The sequence below is a fragment of the Musca autumnalis genome, unplaced genomic scaffold (genome assembly GCF_047663935.1).
Source record: "Musca autumnalis isolate F117 unplaced genomic scaffold, ASM4766393v1 scaffold_1, whole genome shotgun sequence".
Lineage (NCBI taxonomy): Eukaryota > Metazoa > Arthropoda > Insecta > Diptera > Muscidae > Musca > Musca autumnalis.
This window is the reverse complement of record NW_027411644.1, coordinates 171,423,378-171,447,080: the sequence shown is the minus strand read 5'-3', so window position 1 is coordinate 171,447,080 and position 23,703 is coordinate 171,423,378.

Genomic DNA, 23,703 nt, shown 5'->3' with positions numbered 1-23,703 from the left:
GTCAGGCTCTGCATTTGGAAGTTCCCCAACCAAAACTGAGATATTCGTAATTGCAATTAAAATCGCAGAAATGAAAACTTGTGTTGGATTAGCGACTACTACGATATCTCTGTTATTTGACCTTCTACGAAAACCTACTTTACATTGTTGTAAAGGTGATATTTTCTCCTTTCATTGCCAGATTTTTCTTTGGGTATACCCCTTATAGAAGCAGAGATATTCGCTTTGTAATAAAACGTTGACTTTTTCTCCAAATAAGTTTTTTTGCCCATTCCGACCCCTGAATATCATCTGGCCAACACCAGAGACCCCCACTAACCCCCAAAATTTCGTGATGATCAAAATTGCGACCCATAGCGTGATTTTCAAAAAAATTCAAAAAATAGGAGGTATTACCGACTATAGCGATATTTCCGTTATTTGGCCACCTACGCCAACCTACTCTGCATCATTGTAAATATGTAAATAGGTATTTTCTATTTTCATAGCCAGGCTTTGCTTTTGGAAAGTCCCCAACCAAAGCTGTGATATCCGTCATTATATTAAAATCGAAAAATTGGGTTTTATTTGCGACTATTGCGATATCTTCGTTGTTTGACTACCTACTACAACCTACTTTACATCGAAAGGTGATATTTTTTGTTTTCATTGCCAGGTTTTGCTTTTGGTATACCCCTTATAGAAGCTGAGATATTCGGTTTGGAAGAAAACGTTGCCTTTTTCTTTTCTTTTTTCCAAAAAAGTTTTTTGCCCATTCCGAAACCTGAATATTATCCGTCCATCAACAAAATCAATGACTTCTTCCCCTCCGGGACCCTCATCAACACCCAAAATTTGGTAACGATCCGATCAAAATTGCGACCTGTAGCGTGATTACAAGATTTAGATGGACAGACGGACGGACACACATAGCCAGATCGACTCAGCTCGTCGAGACATTAATTGTGGTATATAAGTATGGGTCTACGACCATAATTTTGATGCGTTACAAACTTTTTTGGCCAAAACCAACTTATAATACCCTCCCCACATAGTAGTGTAGGGTATAAATAGTTAAATTCGGCCGGACTGAACTTCTTATACCCTCCACCTTAAAATATTCTGAGCTAGAATAGAATAATATTTTTTCCTGTCCACAATTTTAGTTGGAGATATTTTGTGATCAAATGCCTAAATAAGGTAAAAAGAATGAATCTAAAGATGTCTTCAATCGGGCGTCACCTTTATATGGGGCTATATCAAAGGGTGGACATTTGTTGATACATTTTGGCGGAAAAATTTTGTGACCACTGGGAACTTTAAATGTCGAATTGCAGATAGTTCGGCCAACAAATGTAGCTAAACTCTTCAACACACCTTCAGCCAGGGAGTAACTTTATATGGGGACTATGCGTAAAACATGGACCTATATTGACAATTCTCAGTGGAGAGTTGTTGTGAACCGTTATGAACCTCAAATGACAAAAAATGAGAAAATTCGGTTTAAAAATGTAGCTAATATCCTTAAAATATCGGAAACCGAAAGCTACCGTTATAGGAGGGCTATTCCAAAACGTGGACCCATATTGACAATTTTGTTATATTACAGGTAGTTCGGTTAAAAAATGTAGTTAAATCCTCAAAACACCGAAAATCGGAAGATGCCGTTATATGGGTGCTATACCAAAGCGTGGGCCTATGTTGAAAATTTTTAGTGGAGATATTTTGTGACCACAGGGAACCCCAAATGCAAAATTACAGATGGTTCGGTCAAAAAATGTAGCTACAATTTTCAAAATACCGAAAATCGGAAGATACCTTTATATGGGGGCTATACCAAAACGTGGACCAATGTTGACAATTTTTGGTGGAGATGTTTTGTGACCACAGGGAACCAAAATGAAAAATTACAGATAGATCGGTCAAAAAATTTAGCTAAAATCCACAAAATACCGAAAAAAGGGAGGTACCGTTATATGGGGGCTATACCAAAAAGTAGACATAGTGGAGATGTTTTGTGACCGAAAGGAACCTCAAATGTTATATTACAAGTAGTTCGATCTAAAAATATAGCTGAAATCCTCAATACAGAGAAAATTGGGAGCTACTCGTATACCAAAACATGAACCTATGTTGACAATTTTTGGTAGAAAAGTTTTGTGATCACGTTTAACTTCAAATGTGAAATGACAGCTGCTTCGGTTTAAAATTTGTAGCTAAAATACCTCAATCGTGAGGTATGATTAAATGGACACTATATTAAACCATGGACTTATGTTGACATTTTTTGTTTTAGGCCACTGAGAACCATTAATATAAAATTACAGATAATTCTGTCAACAAATGTAGATAAAATTCTGAAAATACCCAAAAACATAAGAAACCTTTACATGGGGGTAATTGGTGGATAAGTTTTGTGACCTTTGGGATCCTCAAATGTCAAATTACAGCTAGTTCGGTATAAAATTTGTAGCTAAAGGCCACAAAATACCGATATAGCCCATCATCACAGAAAATATACACTTGTTCTAGCTCAATTATTGTGGATGCTAAAGCGATTACAACAGACGGTCATGGCTAGATGGACTCAGAATTTTATCATGACCCAGAATATATATTCTTATAACAGAAAAAACCAACTTAATATATGTTAAAAACCAAAAATGTTTTACAATCGATGAATACGTATTTCACCCTTTCAGAATTTGCGAAGTGTTAACATATTCTATAATGTATGACTGAAATTCTTTAAAATGAAGTGTTCTAGGAGGGATCCCATAATGTCGACCATTAAAATTCATTTTCGAGGAATCTGTGTTGGCTTCAATGTAGAAAAATGGGTTGAAGCCAACAAATTTTTTTATGTTCAATTCCGATTTCTGGCTTAACCTTACTATAAACCTATGCCCAAATAAAGAATCACAGAATACTCCATGGGCAACATGATACTAGTGTATGATTTTTCGATATATCTACTGCATCCACCTAAAATTGATGCTGACATTTTGAAGCCGGGATTTCGGGGTTTTTTGAACTAGATTGTATTCCAAACTCGTTATAGGATTATAGAACTCGTGATTTTACGTCGTGCACCGTGGTGCAATGGTTAGCACGTCCGCCTTGCACTCAGAAGGTGTGCGGTTCGAAACCCAGGCCAAGCAACATCAAATTTACAACGGTGGCAAAATTCCCCCTCAGTAATGCTGGCGACATTTTCTGAGTATTTCAGCCATGAAAAACTTCTCTACAAGTGGTGTCGTAAGACACGCCGTTCGGATTCGGCGATAAAAATTAGGTCCCATATCATTGAGCCAATATGAATCGGCGTGCACTCATTGATATGAGAGAAGTCTCCCTTGTCCCTTCGGGGATGTTGTGGGAATATATGTATGTATGTATATAACGTATATCTCATGAGCGTGCTCCTTGCAGTATCCAAGTAATTAAAGTCTAAATGCCAAAATTTGATGAGTAAATTTGCTTAAAATACCTATTTGTTGCGTTAAAAATTTACAAGTGTCATTCAATTTCCTTTGAACTCCGCCTGAATTTGGTTTTTTTTTTACGCGACAGATCTAATGTGCCCTTCCGCGATCGAAACCATCCACTAAAACAGTGAATATAGATACCTCGACTAGGAAAATCAGCAAAAATATATTTTGACAAATCCGCGTACTAAACCGCGATTTTCTTTAAAAATTTTTAGATAAATAGAATCCTTTATACGCGATTATAATATATGAGAAAACGCGTGTCATAAAATACAGTGATGCGCGAGTAATAAGGGTATTTACGCAAAATAGAATGTGGAGGTACATCCACGGTTCTTAAAGAATCAATTTGAAATAGGTGTATATTGACGTATTTTTGATGGGCGTTAATGAAACCGGATGCGCATAAAAATCGTATACATATTGCGCGACTTTTACCCACTTTAATGTTTCATACATAGTGTGATGCAACTGACGGCACACTTTGGCCGCTGAGTGAAACATCGACATATGCATGAAGACCAAAAAATAGTATTAACAATATATCCATATACTCAATATTATTTAATTATCAAAAATGTAACTCCCCAGCCATAACTAATATTCGATGCAAATAATGGCCATAAGCGACAAGCTGTATAAGAAAATAGACAAAGTAAAATACAAATAAGTGACTCCCAGTATCCTAGACACAAACATAGTATCCACAAAAAATGTCTGGCGCACAGACAGCCACATTTAATTTGCATAGCAACAAGCCCGCCATAAGAAAAAAATTATATTCTTCAATAGTACTTTCATGTGTAGTTATAGCAGTTCCCAATCGAATATCTGGGATTGAGACCCAAAATAGCTTAACAGTTTCAAGCAAAACGCATTATTTGACTGTGAGAATATCCTAAGTTCAACTGGTAAGTAATTCCAAAGTCTGGCCACACGTATTAAAAATGATGTGTCAAATGTAGAATTATATATTCTAGGAATACATATCTGTGTACATTAATTATTGTATGGGATTTTAGCGAAATAGTTGGAGAAGTCCCAAATATATTTTCTAATTTTTCTAATCGAACCAAAAAGTATTTTTCGAATAATAATAAAGTTAAGTTAAGTCGTATGTTGTTTACTTTTCGTGTAGCACAGTGTTAAAGTTGAACATATTTTTTAAGAAACTTGTGAAAAGTATTAAATTTTGCTGCTTTTAAATCGCCATAACGTAGTTTTTGCTACATAAACTTGGCATTTTCAAAATGGATATTTCAAACAGAGGTAATTCTTAATATTTTAGGAAAAAATTGTTTTGAAAAAGTCTTGTAGAAATGTGTTTAAAAAATTCGTCACAATGTGTCCAGATTTTGCATAATTTTGAAATGTATTGGAGTATAAAGAAAAGAGTGTCGAGAAGGTCGTGAGATTTTTTTTGTATTTTTCTCTTGATTGTTGTCTTTGATATTGCGCAAACAAAACTTGCGTCTTGATTGGGCATTTTGAGTTATGCCAAAAATGGCGGAAATATCCTTGGGTCAAATTTTTTAATTTTGGGGTTTTTGTCTTCATTTTCTCTGATATTGTTGTACAGTATGTCGTGTTTTGGCTTAATATCTGTGTTGACCCTACATAAGACAATGTTCGCACGTCCACCATTAGGTTATAGGTACTATATATAATGATTTATATGAAATGATAGCGATGCAAAAAATGCAGATTAATTAAAAAATTAAATTCGGTTTTTGGCATAACTGTCGTTACATGGTAATATGTTACAAAATTCTAAGTCTCTAACCGAATTGTCAAGATCATATATTGTTTATTTCTACAGTTACACTGTATTAAAGCTAAATAATTATTAATAAGTTGAAGAGCAGCATAAAAAAATTTAATTTTTGGTGTATAAAGTGTAATATTTTTTTACGCATCAAAAGTGGTCATTTTAGAATGGAACCGTCAACTTCAGATAGATATCAGAATCTTAGAAAAAATATATTTATGGCAAAAGAAGTTAAGAAACATATTAAAAATTTATTTAAAATTTATCTATTTTTGTCCCTATTTTTGAAAAGTATTTAGAGTTAAAAAACTAGCGGAATATTTTATATGGTGGTTATTCCAAAACGAGAATATATGGAGATGATGTTTGATAAAAATATTTTCAATCGCTTCAAAATGCACAATTCACAATTTGATACAGTTTAGTTGCAATATATGCCTAAAATGTTCGAAATCCCCCAAATTTGACTGTACCTCTATATGGGGGATATAACAAAACTTTAACCTATATTGACAAATTTTCGCACGATGAATTCTTAGGAATTCAGAACTATAAATTCTAATTTACAGTTAAATATACTAAAAAATGTGGTCAAGACCCCCGAAATACATAAAATCGGAAGATACCCTTGTATGGGAGCTACGCGAAAATATTGACCTAACTTTATAATTTTTAGCTTAACTAATAATTAAGCATATTGGAAGATTTTAGATTAATCAAATAAGAAATGTAGACAAAACCGTAAAAACACTTCATAGTTTTTATGGTACCCATTTGTGAGGGCTTCGAATATACATCTCCAATCCCATAATGTTCACCAAAACTGTGTTCCGTTATATTGATTGCGGTGTAAACACTCGAAAAATATTAAGATTTTATCACCCAAATGCTTCCCTGAATTAATCTCCGTTTTTTTGCGTTGCGTTGTCCAGATTCTGTACGTATTTTTAATTTATTTTTTGAGGTTTATACGGACTCTGAGTTAGTATAATTTAGATTTGCTCCAAGATTTTTTTTTTAACTTTTTTGATATTCCGCGAAAATAAAAACAAATTTTAGAAACTGCATCTACGGATGGAAGTCAAATGCTGTTAATTTGGTTTTTACCATATACCCTCGTTACCATAAATGCTGAGGGTATAAATAAGTTTATATTTTCAAAGAAGACTGTTTTGTAGAATTAGTATTAAGTGAAAAACATGGTGGTAACAGACATTTTTGGAGGTTTATGACGTTCACTACTTTTTATACGGTGAACAATAATCTTGCACTTAGCTATGCTAAGGTCGTTTAAGGCCATTCTTTGGTATCATTCGATGAACTTGATTCCTGTTTTTATTCAAATTCACATGAAAGGGAACTCAAACAACAACAGCGAATTAAATGCAATAACTTCTCATCCGAACTAAATTGTTATTTATAACTTGACGATTATAACAGGAACGTCGTCGCAGTTCATTGAAATATCTTAATTAATTTGATATGTCTTGTCGTTGAAGGATGGATGGATGAGAGCTTCGAATCTTCGCTGACTAGAAAAACATCTCTTACATGGTTGTTAAACAACATTGTTGCAAAAAGTTTCGACATGAAATCGGAAATATTTGAAAATGAAGGCCATGAAAGTACGCATCACTTTTAAAAAAGAAAAGGTATTCCCAAATGGCGAAGGTATTCGTGTAGCTGTTCTGCGGCACTTGCTGTCGATGTTGATGTAAATGTTAATGCTAATTTTTGCCTTTCAAAAAAGGAAGAACAAGAAAACAGACAAAACATAACACAGTAAACTGAAAAGGGCCATGCCAAGAAGATTCCTCACTTTTGTTCAATTTTTCTTGCGTGAGTAAAAGATTATAATTAGTTTGGTTGCAGCAGTGTACACAAATGCTACCGGCCTGTGCTGCACTGGATGTTGCTTTTGTTGTTTGTTGACTCTGAAAAATAAAACCTTAAATTTAGCTACTTAGGAGGTGCTGTTGTTGCGTTTTTTCAACAACAAATTTTGTTCTTGTTTTTGTTGCAAATAATTGTAATTGTTCTGCGTTGATGTTGGTGCTGTTGTTACTCTTCTTCAAGGTGGTTTAATTATAATTACAGGTTATTCAAAATGATTTTAATGAATTTTTAATCTGTTTGAACTTTCTTTCTATGCCAAGATGTTAGTGTTGTTGTTACAGTTGTTGAGAAAATTTCACAACAAATACAATAATAATAAGTTTAATTTCTTCTAATTAAATGTAAACTACATAACATGCTGACGCTGCGTAGCATATTTCCATAAATGAATTTCGCAAAAGGTGTAAACGTAGCATAAGTGGTCTTCCAATCTTGATGAAATGCTTAAGATTTTGTAATTTTGTGCTTCCGAAGTTTGTTGGGAATGATTATGTGCCTGGGATCGTCATGATTTTTTGAGTTTTGAGTTACACATTTTACTTCTTTACCCTTTCGTAATGCAACAAATCGTATTAAATTAAGAAATGTGATAGATAAATTTGAGTATTTTCCTAATAATTTTGAAGCATTGATAATTATGGAAGGACTTTATTAAAATTACACTGTCTAACACAGCTAAATTAGTTTGACTTTTGAGTTTTTATACAAAATCTTTAACACTCAAATGACTAACTTATGATCTTTAAAACTGTAGTAACAGTTTGCTTTGTTAAATGTGAATGGCGCTCTTCACGGCATCTGCTATTTGTGGATTTAAAACGGCTTTCCGACACAATTCGTCACAACACAACTGGATTACTATTGCACTGGACTGTAAAGATTTACCCAAGAAAATAATAAATCTAATTAAAGAATTGTAAAAAAGATGCACATTACCGAATCGCGTATAAACGTATGTCTAGGACACACAATTTTGAACCGATTTTTTTGAAAATTTGGAATTTTTATTTTGAGTGTCCAGAAAACTTCTCCACTCCACTAGGTCCACGTTGGAGTATAGACCCCATATAAGGATACCACCCATTATACGATAATATGACAAATTTAACCATATTTGTAAGCTGATTTGCCTGCAATTTTACTTTTTGACCTCTTAGAAGGTACAAACCCTTCGTACCAAAAATTATTAACATAGGTAAAAATTATAGTTTATACCGCATAAATAGGATCACCCTGTTTAATGTATTTTAACGGTTTTGTGTAAATTTTTGATGAAAATTATTCTGAATTAATATTTTTGTGGTTTTAGCAATTTTGTTTTTTCAAAATAGTCTGGCTTAATCCCATTGTTGTTGTTTTAATATTTTAAAACAACTATTTTATTAGTGGAAAAGGTTTGGCATTGTTCGCCAAGGGGTAAGGCAGGGAATACTATAGTTTCGATCCACGCCACTGGATCTCATCAGTTCCCTTGTTTCTTGTTTGTGGATATTCTCCACCGAAGTTATTTTTCAATAACTTCTTCAACAAGAAACTTTTTATACCCAAACATCAATCGTCAGCTCGAAGTATAAAGGTAAGCAAAGAAAAAAGTTCAATGAGAAGTTTTTCCTTGGCAACCTCATACAACTCCGACGAAAGTGTCTGCGAAAACAATTCAAACCTCTTCCACTTGTATGTGTCGTCGAATTTCGACGAATGCTCACACCAAAATTTGGTTGGATTGCTTTACAGCAAAAACAACACACATCGTGCCAGTGTCTTCAATTTGAAGCATTGTGGCGTTTTTTTTATTGGGATAGCGTTTGCAATTTTGTTTTTTTTTCAAAATAGTCTGGCTTAATCCCATTGTTGTTGTTTTAATAAAAGTTTTTAGACTCAAAGAGGACTAAATAACAAATTTCCGATACTTCAGTAAGATAATGTGGTTAAAACCTAACAAATACCGTAAATCAAGAGGTACGATTCTATGGGGGAAGACCTGGACCTTTACTGATAATTCTTTTGTGGAACATTTTATAACCCCATGGAAGACTAAATAACAAATTTCAGTCATTTCGGTGGGATATTGACGTCACATCTTTCACAATTACGAACATCGAGAGGTACCGTTCTATGGGGGCTATATCGAAATGTGGTCCTATACCCACGAAATTCAGTCGGAAAGTGTTTTACTTCCAATGTAGACTAAATACAAAATCTCAGCCATTTAGGTGAGTTGTTGTGGCCACAACCTTCAAAATACCGGGAGGTACCGTTCTATGGGGGCTACATGAAGGCGTGGACCTATACCGTTTAATTTCATATGGAAAGTTTTATACCTCAAATTAGGACTAAATATCAAATTTCATCAATTTCGAAGGCTACAACCTTCAAAATACCGGAAATCGGGAGGTACCGTTATTTGGGCGCTATATGAAAGCGTGGACCCATATCAACAAAATTCTGGGGGGAAATTCTATACCCCCAACGAAGGCTAAGAAGCAAATTTCAGCCATTTCGGTGTGATAATGAAGCTAAAGCCTTCAAAATACCTAAAATCGGGTGGTACCGTTCTATGGAGCGGTATTAAGGCGCGGACCTATACCAACAAATTTCTGGGGGAAAACTTTATTCCATCAACGAAGACTTAATACCAAATTTCAGTCACTTCGGATGAATATTGGACCCATATCAACAAAATTCTGGGGGAAATTCTATACCCCCAACGAAGGCTAAGAACCAAATTTCAGCCATTTCGGTGTGATAATGAAGCTAAAGCCTTCAAAATACTTAAAATCGGGTGGTACCGTTCTATGGAGCGGTATTAAGGCGCGGACCTATACCAACAAATTTCTGGGGGAAAACTTTATTCCATCAACGAAGACTTAATACCAAATTTCAGTCACTTCGGATGAATATTGAGGCCACAACCTTCAAAATGCCGAAAATCTTGAGGTGCCGTTCTATGGGGGCTATATGAAGGCGAGGACCTATACCGACAATTTTAGAGGGGAAAGTTGAATACCCCTAACAAAGAATAAATACCAAGTTTCAGCCATTTCAAGGGATTGTTGTGGCCATAACCTTCAAAATACCGAAAATCGGGAGGTGCCTTTCTATAGGGGCTATATGAAGGCGTGGACCCATACAAACAAAATTTCTGGGGGAAAGTTTCGTACGCCCAACGAAGACTGAATACCAAATTTCAGCCATTTCGGTGGAATATTGAGGTCACAACCTTCAAAATACCGAAAATCGTGAGGTATCGTTCTATGGGGGATATATGAAGGCGTGGATCCATACCAACAGGATTCTGCGGGAACGTTTTGTACCCCCAACGAAGACTAAGTACAAAGCTTCAGCCATTTCGGTGTGATAATGAAGCTAAAGTCTCAAAAATACCGAAAATCGGGTGGTACCGTTCTATGGGGGCTATATCAAAACGTTGACCAGTATAGCCAATACCAATATGTGCAATACCAAACATCCTAGGAGTAATAGAAACTTCTATACCAAATTACAAAGAATTATCTTAAAAATTGCGAGCTGTATCTAGATTTCAACAGACGGACGTCTCATCGGACATGGTTATATCGACTTCAAATTTTACACTGGTCAAGAATATATTTATTTTATAGGGTCTCCATGAATATTTCGATGTGTTACAAACGGAATGACAATTTAATTATACCCTCCACATTATGGTGGAGGGTATAACAAGTAAGATAGAGATATAGTCGGACAGGGCCGACCATGTGATACCCTGCTCCTCTACACCTTGGCACTATTTTCCAAGGAATTTCTTTTATATGATTGCGATATAGTTTAGTAAGTTGATATACATGGTAACATATCAGAGATATAGAACATACATATATATATATATATATATATATACGCCGTCATTACTGGAAACGTAAGGTATTATTTTCCGTATTTTATAATGACCAATCGGGGCTTTTTCGCTACATATTATTAAAACAAGTTAGAAAGTATCAGTCAGTTGTGCCGACGGAGATATACCGCCGCCCATGGACAAAAATCGAAAAATTTATGTCGACAAATTTGATTGCGATTGAAATAAATATTCTCTAAACACATAAAATTTGTATTATCCAGTATTATTTTTGCCAATTTACAGCGGTTATATGCCAAGTTAAGTCGAAGAAGTTGAGATTTGTATGTGGTACCTTAAAAACGAAAAAAGATCCGCAAAGCATTCGTAGCTTATGAGTGAAATTATAAAAAAACAAGTAAGAAAAGCCTATAGTCGGACGGAGCCGACCATGGGATACCCTATACAATCGCTCTCCACGGAATTTCTTTTCAATGATTGTGAAAATTTAATTATCAAATATCAGAGATGTAATGTATAATACTTATGACCAAAACCAAAAAGTTATCTAGCATGACAAAGACATTTTTGTAGCAGGAAAGGAAAATTTAGTTCACTTAAACTAAAATGTAATGAAACCCACTTATGTAGTACTACTACTTCCGTTGTTTAACCGCTACGTTATTGAAATGTTTACCAATTTCACACAAAAGTTTCAGTCCATTTAACCTGCTAAGTATTATCTGATGTTCACGTTGGTTTGTACGTTTCTTCTTCATCATAAACTCAAACTTTGTTTAAAATTTTGCGGGTTATTATTTTATTATTACAGAGCCGCTACAAAATTGGTTAAAATTTTATTTTTGGTCCATTTCATCCCCTGAACATTTCACTATCATCACCAAAAACTAATCATTTCTATTCTGGCCCGAACCCAATCTCCCAAAAATGTGTTACAATCGGTCCATAAATGCGGCCTAAAGCTTGTTTACAATTTTTAATGGACGGACACACATAGCTAAATCGCTTTATCTCGTCGAGATATGAATTTTGGCATACCAAATAAGGGGTCTAGGACGAATATTTCGAGGTGGTACAAAAAATTTCGGAGGGACAATATGTAGCATGGGATAAAAATGTGGTTCTCTACACGGAACCCATTATATATTAGGCAGTAGGCCCGTTATCTAGCAAACACTTTGTTGCAATTTACATCAGAGGAAAGGTCAGTAGTTTTTTCCCATATGTAGGCTACTTTGCGAAATATATATGTCCTCAAGGAATTAAAATATCGACCAAAAATAAAATTTTTATATTTTTCATACAAAAGTAATGGTCCATTTCACCCGCTAAAGAATATCAGATCATCATTCAAAATTGTAGGCATCTTTTTCGACCTATACTCTTACCCGGTGCAAAATTTCGTGACTATTGATGTATAATTGCGACTTCTAGCGAGTTTATTATTACACTACAAACAAATAACGGAATATATTAGGCTGTAACTCTGTTATCTGATCATGCACACCAATATAATTGGCATCAATTGAAAGGTCAAGCGTTCCACTTTCAAGTATATCTCACTTGTCCGGAATGTCACTTCCAGGAATTAAGATATAAGCTGTATATTTAAAATTTTCACAATTTTCACACAAAAGTTTTGGTCCATTTAACCCTCTAAATATTATCCTATCGCCATCTCAAATTGCAAGTTTCTCCTTTGTGATATACTCTTACTTTATTTAAAATTACGCGTTGATCGGACTATTATTGAGACCTACAGAGCCGCTAGAAAATTGTATAAATATTATGTTTTTGGTCCATTTCACCCGCTAAATATTTCACGATCATCACCAATAAGAATAGGGATCTATTCTGATGTAAACCCGACCTCCATATAAAATTTCATGACGATCGGTCCATAATTGCGGCCTGGAGCGTGTTTACAATTTATAATGGACAGACGGACGGACGGACGGACACACATCTCAAAATCGCTTTATCTCGTCGAGATATGAAGATTGGTATACCACATTGGGGGTCTCCGACGAATATTTCGCGGTGTTACATGAATTTTTACCAAAACAAACTTATAATACCCTTTTCCACATTGTGGTATAGGGTATAATTAAGAGGTAAATGTTCAAATTCAAAATTCGTTTTCTAAGTTCCTTAAAAATAAATTCTTTGTAAATGACTTTTTGTGCTATTTTTAATATCATTGCTATAAATTTATGTGGAGTTTTACTAATGTTGGCCCCGTAAGGGCAAGTCCATATATTTTTTTTAAATACAGGGGAAGTCTTTAGTTTACGATAAAAAGAAATCCAGCTGCCACCATCTGCCACACTGTAAGTTATTCCCCTTATACCACGCCTGTAAAATCGCCAAAATTCCGAAAATCGGGAGGTACGTTTATATGAGAGCTATACCAAAATGTGGATCTATATTGAACAGTTTTTGCAAGGAGGTATGGTGTTCTCTTAGAACTTAAAATGCAAAATTACAGCCAAATCGGTTGGAAAATTTGGCTAAAATCGTCAACATACCGAATATCGGGAGGTACGTTTATATGGAAGCTATACCTAAACTTGGACCTATATTGAACATTTTTGCACGGACGTATGATCTTCCCTCCGAAGTCAAAATACAAAATTACAGCCAACTCGGTTAGAAAATCTGGCTAAAATCGTCAAAATACCGAATATAGGGAGGTACGTTTATACGGGAGCTATACCTAAACGTGGACCTATATTGAACATTTCTTGCAAGGTGTTATGTTGTTCCCTCAGAACACAAAATGCAAAATTACAGCCAAATCGACTGTAAAATTTGGCTAAAATCGTCAAAATATAAACAAATCGGGGGATACCTTTATATGGGGGCTACACCCAAATGTGGACCTACATCCATTAAAATTGTTTTTCTCGCTTTTGGGCTTGTTATAAAACATAAAAAATTTCGAGGCGTTAACTCTATTAGAACTTTTTTTTGGCACTCCTTTTCATACAAGTGGAACCACTGTACGCCGTAACAAGAACCATAAAGGCAAAGAAATGCAAAATAAAATTTAAACAATCCGAAACGAGTCTTTAAACGGCACTCTTTCCAAAATTTGTGTGGGAGGCACCCGAAGGAGTGTTCCGATGTAGTCCATATTCGGACATAATCCAAGTCTCTAAGAAATAATACGATGTACGACCAAACCGGTTTCGAGGGTTATCTTAGGCACTAGTCAGTTTAGTTGGCGTCGTCTAAGAAAGTATGGGCTTGCCCCCCAAAAAACAAATTGCACCGTCATTAAAGGGGCCGCAAGGCGAACACATTTCAAACAAATTCAAAACGGTTTGAGAAGAGCTGTTAAACTGTACTTTTACCAAATGATTGGGCCGATATGGAAGTAATATTTCCACATCCCTAGTTGGAACAATTCGGTTAGTCCCTTCTGGAACTATCGTGCGAATAATCTTAGCGAAAATTTCTCAACATTTGTGTGGGTAATTAACGGATAGGTAGACCGATATGATTCGAACTTAAAATAAAATTTACGAGACCTAAAAGTTCAACCAAATAGGTTGATTCTTCGAGAGTTATCGTGCGCACCAGACAGAGGGATCGACTCCAAATTGTCTGAAATGGATTTCGTCCAAACATACTTGGTGTTTAAAATCATTATTTCGATCATCTCGTTGGCCTAAATGTTGAGGGTATAAACAAATATTAAAAGAATTTTAAAAATAGTTTTCGGTGCTTTTTATCGAATCGATCAATGGAAAAGACCAATATTTTGAGGTACTATTACATTACTTTTTACCAAAGGGATCACAAAAACGTACTGCATTGTAATTTGTAATACAGTCGAAATCGCTTATAACGTCGTCGTTTATAACGTCATCGCTTATAACGTCATATCGGTTGTAACGTCGGGTTTTTGTGAAATATTTGAATTTTGCTATCGGTTATAACGTCGAACTATACGAAGAAGAAAAAATTTTCTCAATATTTCGTTGTATGTATATATTTTTTCAAACTCAAACAACAACAAAGTACCAAACTTATGCACAACATGTTCGAAGATGGGGTTGGACACCTGAATTACGACTTATATGTAGGCGGTCTCAAGTCAATTAAGCTTAAATTTTTGGCTCCCAATGTCACGTCTGTTTTACAACCCATGGACCAAGGTGTACTAAAATTATTAAAATCGGAGTCGGCAAATATCCACTATACTGGCAAGAACAGAAAAGGATCAAAGTACGAAATTAAATGCGTTGGATTCCGTGTTATTGTTAGATGAAGCATGGAAAAATGTAGCGTCTCCAGTCATTGCTAATTGTTAATGGTCCTTGAAACGATTCTGAAGACATTTGTCCTCATTCTCATTTCTCCCAACACTTAGAAGATATTAATGAATTAGTTGCCATCGATGACAATGTTTTCACAACTGCCATGTATAATGACGACATAATATTAGAAGTTTTAGATGAAGGCAATTCTAACGAAGAAATTTACAGAACCAGAATTTCAATTACCGTCAGTGTCAGAGGCGTGTCTAGCTGTAGAAACTCTTCAAAGTTTTATTTACTCAGAAGATGCTACAAGCAAAGAATGTGTTTTGGAAACCCCTTCAAAACCCTTAAATGTTGGAATTCAAAGGTCCAAACAAAATAAAAGACTATTTGAAATAGAACCATATCCTATATTAAAATAATTTATCTGCTGAAGAATAAATATCGTTTATAACGACTATCGCTCATAGCGTCCGATTTTGGTCGGTCCCTTGACCGACGTTATAAGCGATTTCGACTGTAATTTAAAAATCCGGGAATCCTTCTCTCAAAATTTGAAAACTTTTCTATCATGATTGTGACATTTTGTAACATGGAATGTAAATGCAAGAGTATGCAAGAAAATCACAACAATAAAAAAACCATTTATATGTTAGGCAGTAGTTCAGTTATTTTCGTAGAACGCCGAAATATGTCTCCTAGAAATAAAATATAGACCCAAAATTGAATTTGGATATTTTTCCCATAAAAGTTCGCCCGCTAAGAACTATCCGCTCATTATCCAAAATTTTTGGCATCTTCCTAGACTAAAATTCTTACCTCGTGTAAAAATTTATCAGTATTAAACTATAACTGCGAACTCTAGCGTGGTTATGGTTACTATACACAAAATTAAAACTATGGAATTTCTGTATATACTAGGCTGTAACTCTGTTATCTGAGCACGTACATCAACATAATTGGCATCTATTGAAAGGTCGAGAGATCGTATTTTGAAAATAACTCACGTGGGCGGAATGTGTCTACCAGGAATAAAGATAAGAAAGACATATATTAAATTTTTTCCAATTTTAACACAAAAGTTTCGGTCCATTTCACCCGCTAAAAACTATCTGATCATCATGTAAAATAGTTTTTTTTATGTCATAAACTCACATCTTATTTAAAATTTCGCGCTGATCGGACTATTATTGCGAATTACAGAACAGATACAAATTCGGATAAAAATTTTGTTTTTGGTCCATTTCACCCCCTAAATATTTCACGATCATCACCAGTAACAATAGCGATCTATTCTGATGTGAAACCCACTTCCATACCAGATTTGGTGACGATCGGTCCATAATTACGGCCTGGAGTTTGATTAAAATTTATAATGGACAGACGGACACACGCTATATCGCTTTATATCGTCGAGATATAAAAAAATTTTATATAACATTAGGGGTCTACGACGAATATTTCGCGGTGTAACATGATTTTTAGCAAACAACTTTATGCCACATTGTGGAGTAGGGTATAATAAATGTCAATACAAAAAGAAACAGTTTTTGGTATTTGGGACCATATTGCGATGCCCAACATCTGTGTTGTGTGTGTTCGTACTTTATTTGCTATGAATGTTTCCATCTATCACAACGTGATCAATAGACAGAGGAATTTTATGCAACCTCTATTTTTGGTCCGATTCATGTCAACTTTTGGGACTGGGCATATTTTTGGCTTCTGATTAAATTGCAATCGAAACATATGACATACACAAAATTATGCAAAATGCATAAATTTTTGCATATGCGAAATTTATGAATTTTACATATTTTCTTAAGCAACAAATATTTCAATAATAGGTACAAAAATGTTTGTATGTACAATTTTTCTGTTAAAAATTATTTTCAGACAAGTCAATAAAATGGAGAAATGTATGTATAACCACAGCCTCATTTTTTTAGAACACAAATCCTTGTATATATTTTTGCATATGCTCAAGCAAAACCTGACGATTAAAGTAGAAAATATCACCTTTCTAATGATGTAAAGTAGGTGCTCGTAGGTGATCAAACAACGAAGATATCACAATAGTAGCAAATAAAACCCCAATTTTCATTTTTGCGATTTTAATTATATTGACGAAAATCACAGCTTTGGTTGCAAACTTTCCAAAAGCAAAGCCTGACTATGAAAGTAGAAGATCCCGTCTTTACAATGATGCAAACTAGGTCGGCGTAGGTAACCAAATGACGGAGATATCGCAATAGTCGGTGATACATCCCATTTTTCTATTTTTTTGGAAATCACGCTACAGGTCGCAATTTTGATCGGATCGTCACGAAAATTTGAGGGTTAATGTGGGTCTCACAGATGATGGTCGGATAATATTCAGGGGTCGGAATGGGCAAACACTTATTTGGAGAAAGGTCAACGTTTTATTTCAAAGCCAATATCTCTGTTTCTTTAAGAGGTATATCTAAAGCAAGGAAAGTAGAAAATATCACCTTTACAACGATGTAAAGTAGGTTGTCGTAGCTGCTAAAACAACAGAGATATCGCAATAGTCGGTAATGCATCCCATTTTCTGATTTGCTTGTAATCACGCTACAGGTTGCAATTTTGATCGGATCGTCACGAATTTTTTGGCAGTGGATGCGGGTCCCGGATAATATTCAGGAGTCGGAATAAGCGAAAAGCTTATGTGGAAGAAAGTCCACGTTTTTTTCTTATGCGAATATCTCCGCTTCTGGTTGGAGTATTCCAAAAGGAGTACCCGTCAATGGAAGAAGAAAAGATCTCGTTTATAATGATGCAAAGTATGTTGGCGTAAGTGAGCAAACCGAGATATTGCAAAATTCAGTAATGAACCCAATTTTTCCATTTTTTGTAATCACGCTACAAGTTGGAATTTTGATCGGATGGTGACGAAATTTTGGTAGATGGGGGCCCCACAGTGGAAGAAGCCTATTGATTTTGGTGATAGTCGGATAATATTTAGGGGTCGGAATGGGGAAAAACTCATTTGGAGACAAATTCAAAGTTTTATTCTTTGTGAATATGTCGGCTTCTAGTAGTGGCATTCCAACGGCAAAGCCTGTAAATGGAAGAAGAAAATATTACCTTTACATTGGTGTAAAGCAGGTTGGCGAAGGTGGTCAAACAAGGGAGATACCAAAATAGTCGATAATGCATCGAATTCTTCCATTTTTTGCAATCAAGCTACAGGTCGTAATTTTGGTCGGATGGTCACGAAATTTTGGTTGCTTATGGGGGTCCCAGAGAGAAAGAGGCATATTATTTTTGGTGGTAGTCGGATTATATTCCCTAAAAGAAATGTTTAGCAGTGAAAAGCTTATGTACAGGGGTAGTGGTGTAGGGTATCACATGGTCGGCCCCATCCCGACTATAGCCTTTGCTCACTTGTTTTTTTTTTTGATATAGTATCAGTCACCTAGTAGTAGTGAAAGTCGAGATCCTTAAATCTGATGCTGCTAACTACCATGTTTTTTGTCGCTGTGTAGTCTATCAGCCTCATTCTGTTGTCAGATGTTTCACAGTGGATACTGAATTCCTTTCCAATTTTGGCATTAACGTCACCTAAAATAATGTCTTTGTCGTATTTTTATCCTAAGCGTTTGCAAAATATATCACTGATCTGCTCGTCCTCTACTTTGGCAGGGGCATAGGCGCAGATATGACTTGAGTTGAAGAATTTAGCTTTAGTTGACCCGTCTTTAATACAGTAAGTACTAGTGTTGAAGAATTTAGTTTTTATGCGAATTGTTGTTGTTTTCCGAATCATAGTCAGAGTTTTGGCACAGTCATACTTTTGTCTTGTTACATAGTAGTTATAGATGTTATTTTTATATAGCCCCATGTAACTATTAGGGGTTTAGATATTATTCTTCCTCTACCTCTACAATATCTGAAGCATTATTTGTGTATAGAGTTTGGAATCATTTGGGGTCATTAAGTTTTGTTGTGATACTTTGATGCTGCAAGAAAGACCCTTCCTTAACTACAAATATTGTAAATATATTCATGAATATTTTTCAAATACATATTTGCGTACGTACCTAGGTACACCTGATGACTTTGATAGCTGTTGAATGTACATCAATTTCATGTGTTCTTCCTTTTTTGTTGCTACTGTTGTTGTTGTTGTGCTGGTCGGTCATAAGGAATGGAAGAAAAGCAATTTAGCATAAACTATTTTTGATTAGTTTTAGCTCCCTTTTTTTGCACAACAAACATTTTCAGATGCTTCAGAGGAAGAGCGGGGCAAGCAGATGGATGGATATTTAAGTAAACCATAGACATAGATATAAACATTTATGTAACCCATCATGTAGGTATGTTTGCTGAGTATGTGTTTGAAACAACATACTTATGTAACAACAGAAATGATGCTGCCAACTGCTTGTGATGCTGATGATGATGTATCAGTTTTTTGTTGGTCTGGATGTTATGCTACTTCTTGGCTCTTTTTTTTCTTTTTCGTTGCCTCACCAATTACACTGAGTGGACCCCGGCAATTTTGTTACATCCGGCCAAAAGGCAATTTTTATTATTTTTGCCGATTTGTTGTTGGCAAAAACTCTATTTTAGAATCTTTCTTCTTCTTGTTCTTGTTGTTTTTTTGTTTTTGTTTGTTTCATTCTGGGGTTTTAAGCAATTTCCCTCTGTTTTTTGGGGTCCAAGAGTGAGTGTGTAGCGGAGTGCATAGAAGAACTCGTTTTAATAGATCAGCAAATGCATCGCCAGCAAAAAGAATGGACAGGTGCGCTGTGTTGTTTGTTGTGCTCTAGGTTGTCGACTGATGATTGTTGCCCGGGTGCCAGAGTTAGTTGGTAATGTTATTGTGGTTGTTGTTGCTGCTAGTGCCGCCAGTAAATATCGTTGACCGGTGGTGGTGGTTTTGGTTTCATCCATCCATCCATCCATCCATCCAAACTATTACTATGTTGCACTAGTTTTAACTTTTGGGTTTCCTATCAATTTCCTCCTTTAAGCAGTTTAGTTGGAGTAACAAAATTTTTGTGGTATTTTCAGTCATTGCAGCAGAAGCACTGAATCAAGTTGCCATCCATCCAACTAACCATCTATCTATTCAACTATCGGTCCTTCCTCATCGGCCAATTTATTCAATCACAGTTGGGCGGGGGCAAACAACATCGGCGACGTTTTGCTACTAACTTGTTTTTTGGGTGTACCAAACTCAATAGCATGACATGCCATCCTAAAGCATTTTCTTCTAGCTCAACCAACCATCCTATCCATCAGCAGCATCCCAACCAACAGTAGTTGAATAGTTTTGATGGAGATGGAGTTTGATGATATGCAATCAGTTTTTGAAATTGCTGCTTATCACCATCATTATTGCGGGTATTTGAGGCAACAAGTCATCGCTTTTGGTCACCGTCTTCCATTGTCATCACAATCGAAAAAAGGAAAACATCAACGAAAACGAACGACCTGTGATGCCTGTAGGATGGATGGCTGGTGTTGAGAGATGGCAGGAAATCGAATAAAAATTCTTCAAGCAGCGTTGATTACTTGTTTTACCTTTCTAATGGTAGGTGTTGTTGCTGCCGATAAGTTCTTTCGTTTATTTTTGGCTGTTTCGGTATTCGGTAAGCGGTGATGGTAGCTGTTATTATTTAAAATAGATTCGTCTCAATTGATGATTTGTAAGTGCCACAAAATTATGTGGTTGGAATATCATCATGTTTGGAGATTGTTGTTGATTGTTGACGCCTAAATTTAAGTATTGCCAAAACGAAATTTGCTATTTGATTAATGCTAACGCTTATCCTTGTTGAGGAAAAAAATATTTGAATTTCAAATTGTAGAATTTTTGTCCAGAATTAATTCAAAACTAACATTTTTTAAAGATGTATTTAAATGGTTATGGAGATGGTAGATGCCAAGAAATTGCAAAGGGTCTAAATAGAATATAGATATAGCATAGAGAGAGAGTTGGATAGGTGAACAACAACACCTGACAACTGCCATGAAACAAGGCATCATTTTGCTGAGCATTTGTAGTTAGCCCCAAGTTAGTGACTAGCGCCGATTCGGATAAAATCTCAAGCCATCAACATATGTTCGCCCATATTCCGACATCTAAGAATATATATATTTTCCTCAAATGTCGGAAAGTATAGACTTCACGGTGCAAGACCCGACAACAGATTTACGCTGATAGATATCGCGGCGCTAAGAATATGATAGCTAGCAGCAAAAATTTTAAAAACATCGATATACAGCATAAGGGCATATAGCTGTCACCAGACCACGTCACAAGAAATGTCTACACCAACCGAACTAGCTGTAATTTGACATTTAAGGTTCTTAGTGGACCCAACACATCTTCACCAAAAGTTTTTCAATATAGATCCAAGTTTTGGTATAGCCCCCATATAACTATACCTCCCGATTTTCGGTATTTGAGAGTCTGAACAACATTTATATTCAGCCGAAGCTCCTGTAGTTTGGCATACGAGATTCCCAGTGGTCACAAAATTTCTCCACCAAAAGACGGTAAATGCCGATTTTTCGGAATAAAATTTTAGCTACATTTTTGACTGAACTAGCTGTAATTTGCTATTTGTGGTTCCCTCTTGTTCAGAAACTTATCCACAAAAATGGTCAATTTGGGTCCATCTTTTGGTATAACCCCCATATAATTATTCATCCCGGTTTTCGGTATTTTCAGAGTTTTGACTATAGTTTTTGATGGAACTATCTGTAATTTGACATTTTAGATTCCCAGTAGTCACAAAATTTCTCCACCAAAAAATTGTTAATATAGGTCCATATTTTGTATACCTGTATCTGTACCTTCCAATTTTCGGTATTTTAAGGGGTTTAGCTACATTTTTGGGCGGAACTGCTTTAATTTGAGATTTCCAGTGGTCACAAACTTTCTCCACCAACAATTTGAAACTTAGGTCCATGTTTTGGCAATATCCGCAATATAACGGTTCGTCCCGATTTACGAACTTTTCAGGATTATAGCTACATTTTGTTACAGAACTTTGAGGTTCACAGTGGTCACAAAACTTCTCCACTAAAAATTGTCAACATCAGTCCATGTTTTGGTATAACCCCTATATAGCGGTACCTCCCGATTTTCCCTGTTTCGAGGATTTTAGCCAATATTTTTAACCGAACTAGCTGTAATTTGGTATGTTTCGATATAACCCCATATAACGATACCTACCGATTTTCTATATTTCCAGAATTAAGCACACATTGACCGAACTATCTGCAACTCAACATTTGAGGTTCACAAAACTTCTCCACCAAAAATTGTCAACATATGTAGGTCCACACTTCGATATAGTCCCCATATAAAGGTACTGACCGAATAAAGACATTTTTAGATACATTTTCTGATCTAAGTGAGGCATTTGGGGTATCGGTGGTTATAAAATATCTCCACAAAAAAAATATTCCATTTCAGTTCAGAATATTCAGCAACGAAGATTATAGCGGCACTATTCCTCCCCATGATGAAAAGCTGTTTTTCAGTTGCCCAACATCAGATGGATTCCGGATAAGGCATTGATTGTACCACATGGCCTTCATATTCGTTCTTGACCTAACGAAGGCCTTTATTACCCACGATACCAAGTTGTTCGAGGAAATAGTCAAGTCGTTCATATGGGATAGGTATAATATCTACATAGCTGACTTAGAGCTGTCCTTTCATCAGAGGAATATGAAAATACCCGCCGCTAAATCCACAACCACACTGTACACCATCCGGACGGCTGAAATGAGGCTTCGCCTGAACATATTTGTCGATGGTGTCATATATATTGAAATATCCGCCACTAGATCCCCTGCCACACCCTTCACCACTAGATCGGTTGAAATGAGATTCCCCCTGAACATATTGGTGTCCTGATTTCGACCACTAACTACCCCAAGATGTCGGGTATAATATTTGGTAGCATATTTAAGTTATCCGCGCAAGCCACAGCTATTTGTGACAAGATCAGAAGTAGGAACAAGGTTGTCATGTTGCTGGTCGAGGAGTTAATCTAGTTCCTATTTCCTTGTACTAGTTCCAAAACGTATGAGTAACATCATGAAATGTAACGTGTGATATTAAGTATACGTAGTTTGTTCAAAGGAAAAATGTGGGCCATTGGAACTGCGAAGTGAACTAGATAGTTCCATATAGTTCCTTTGGCACAACTCTAAAGGTCATCAAGGTACCTTTTACAAAGCAATAAGTCTATCTGCTATGCGGCCTCGGTGCAGTATGCAAATGCTAGCGATACGCAGTGGAAGAATATTCAGATTTGCCACAATGCCGCTCTAAGAAGTAAATACTGGGTAAATACCCATTTGTGAATATTTATTTGGGTGGTTACTATATTGAATCGTCAATACAACTTCTTACACCCATTTCCAGGGTTTAGGTTGTGAAATCGTTTCAAAACAGAGAGTTTAACAATACCT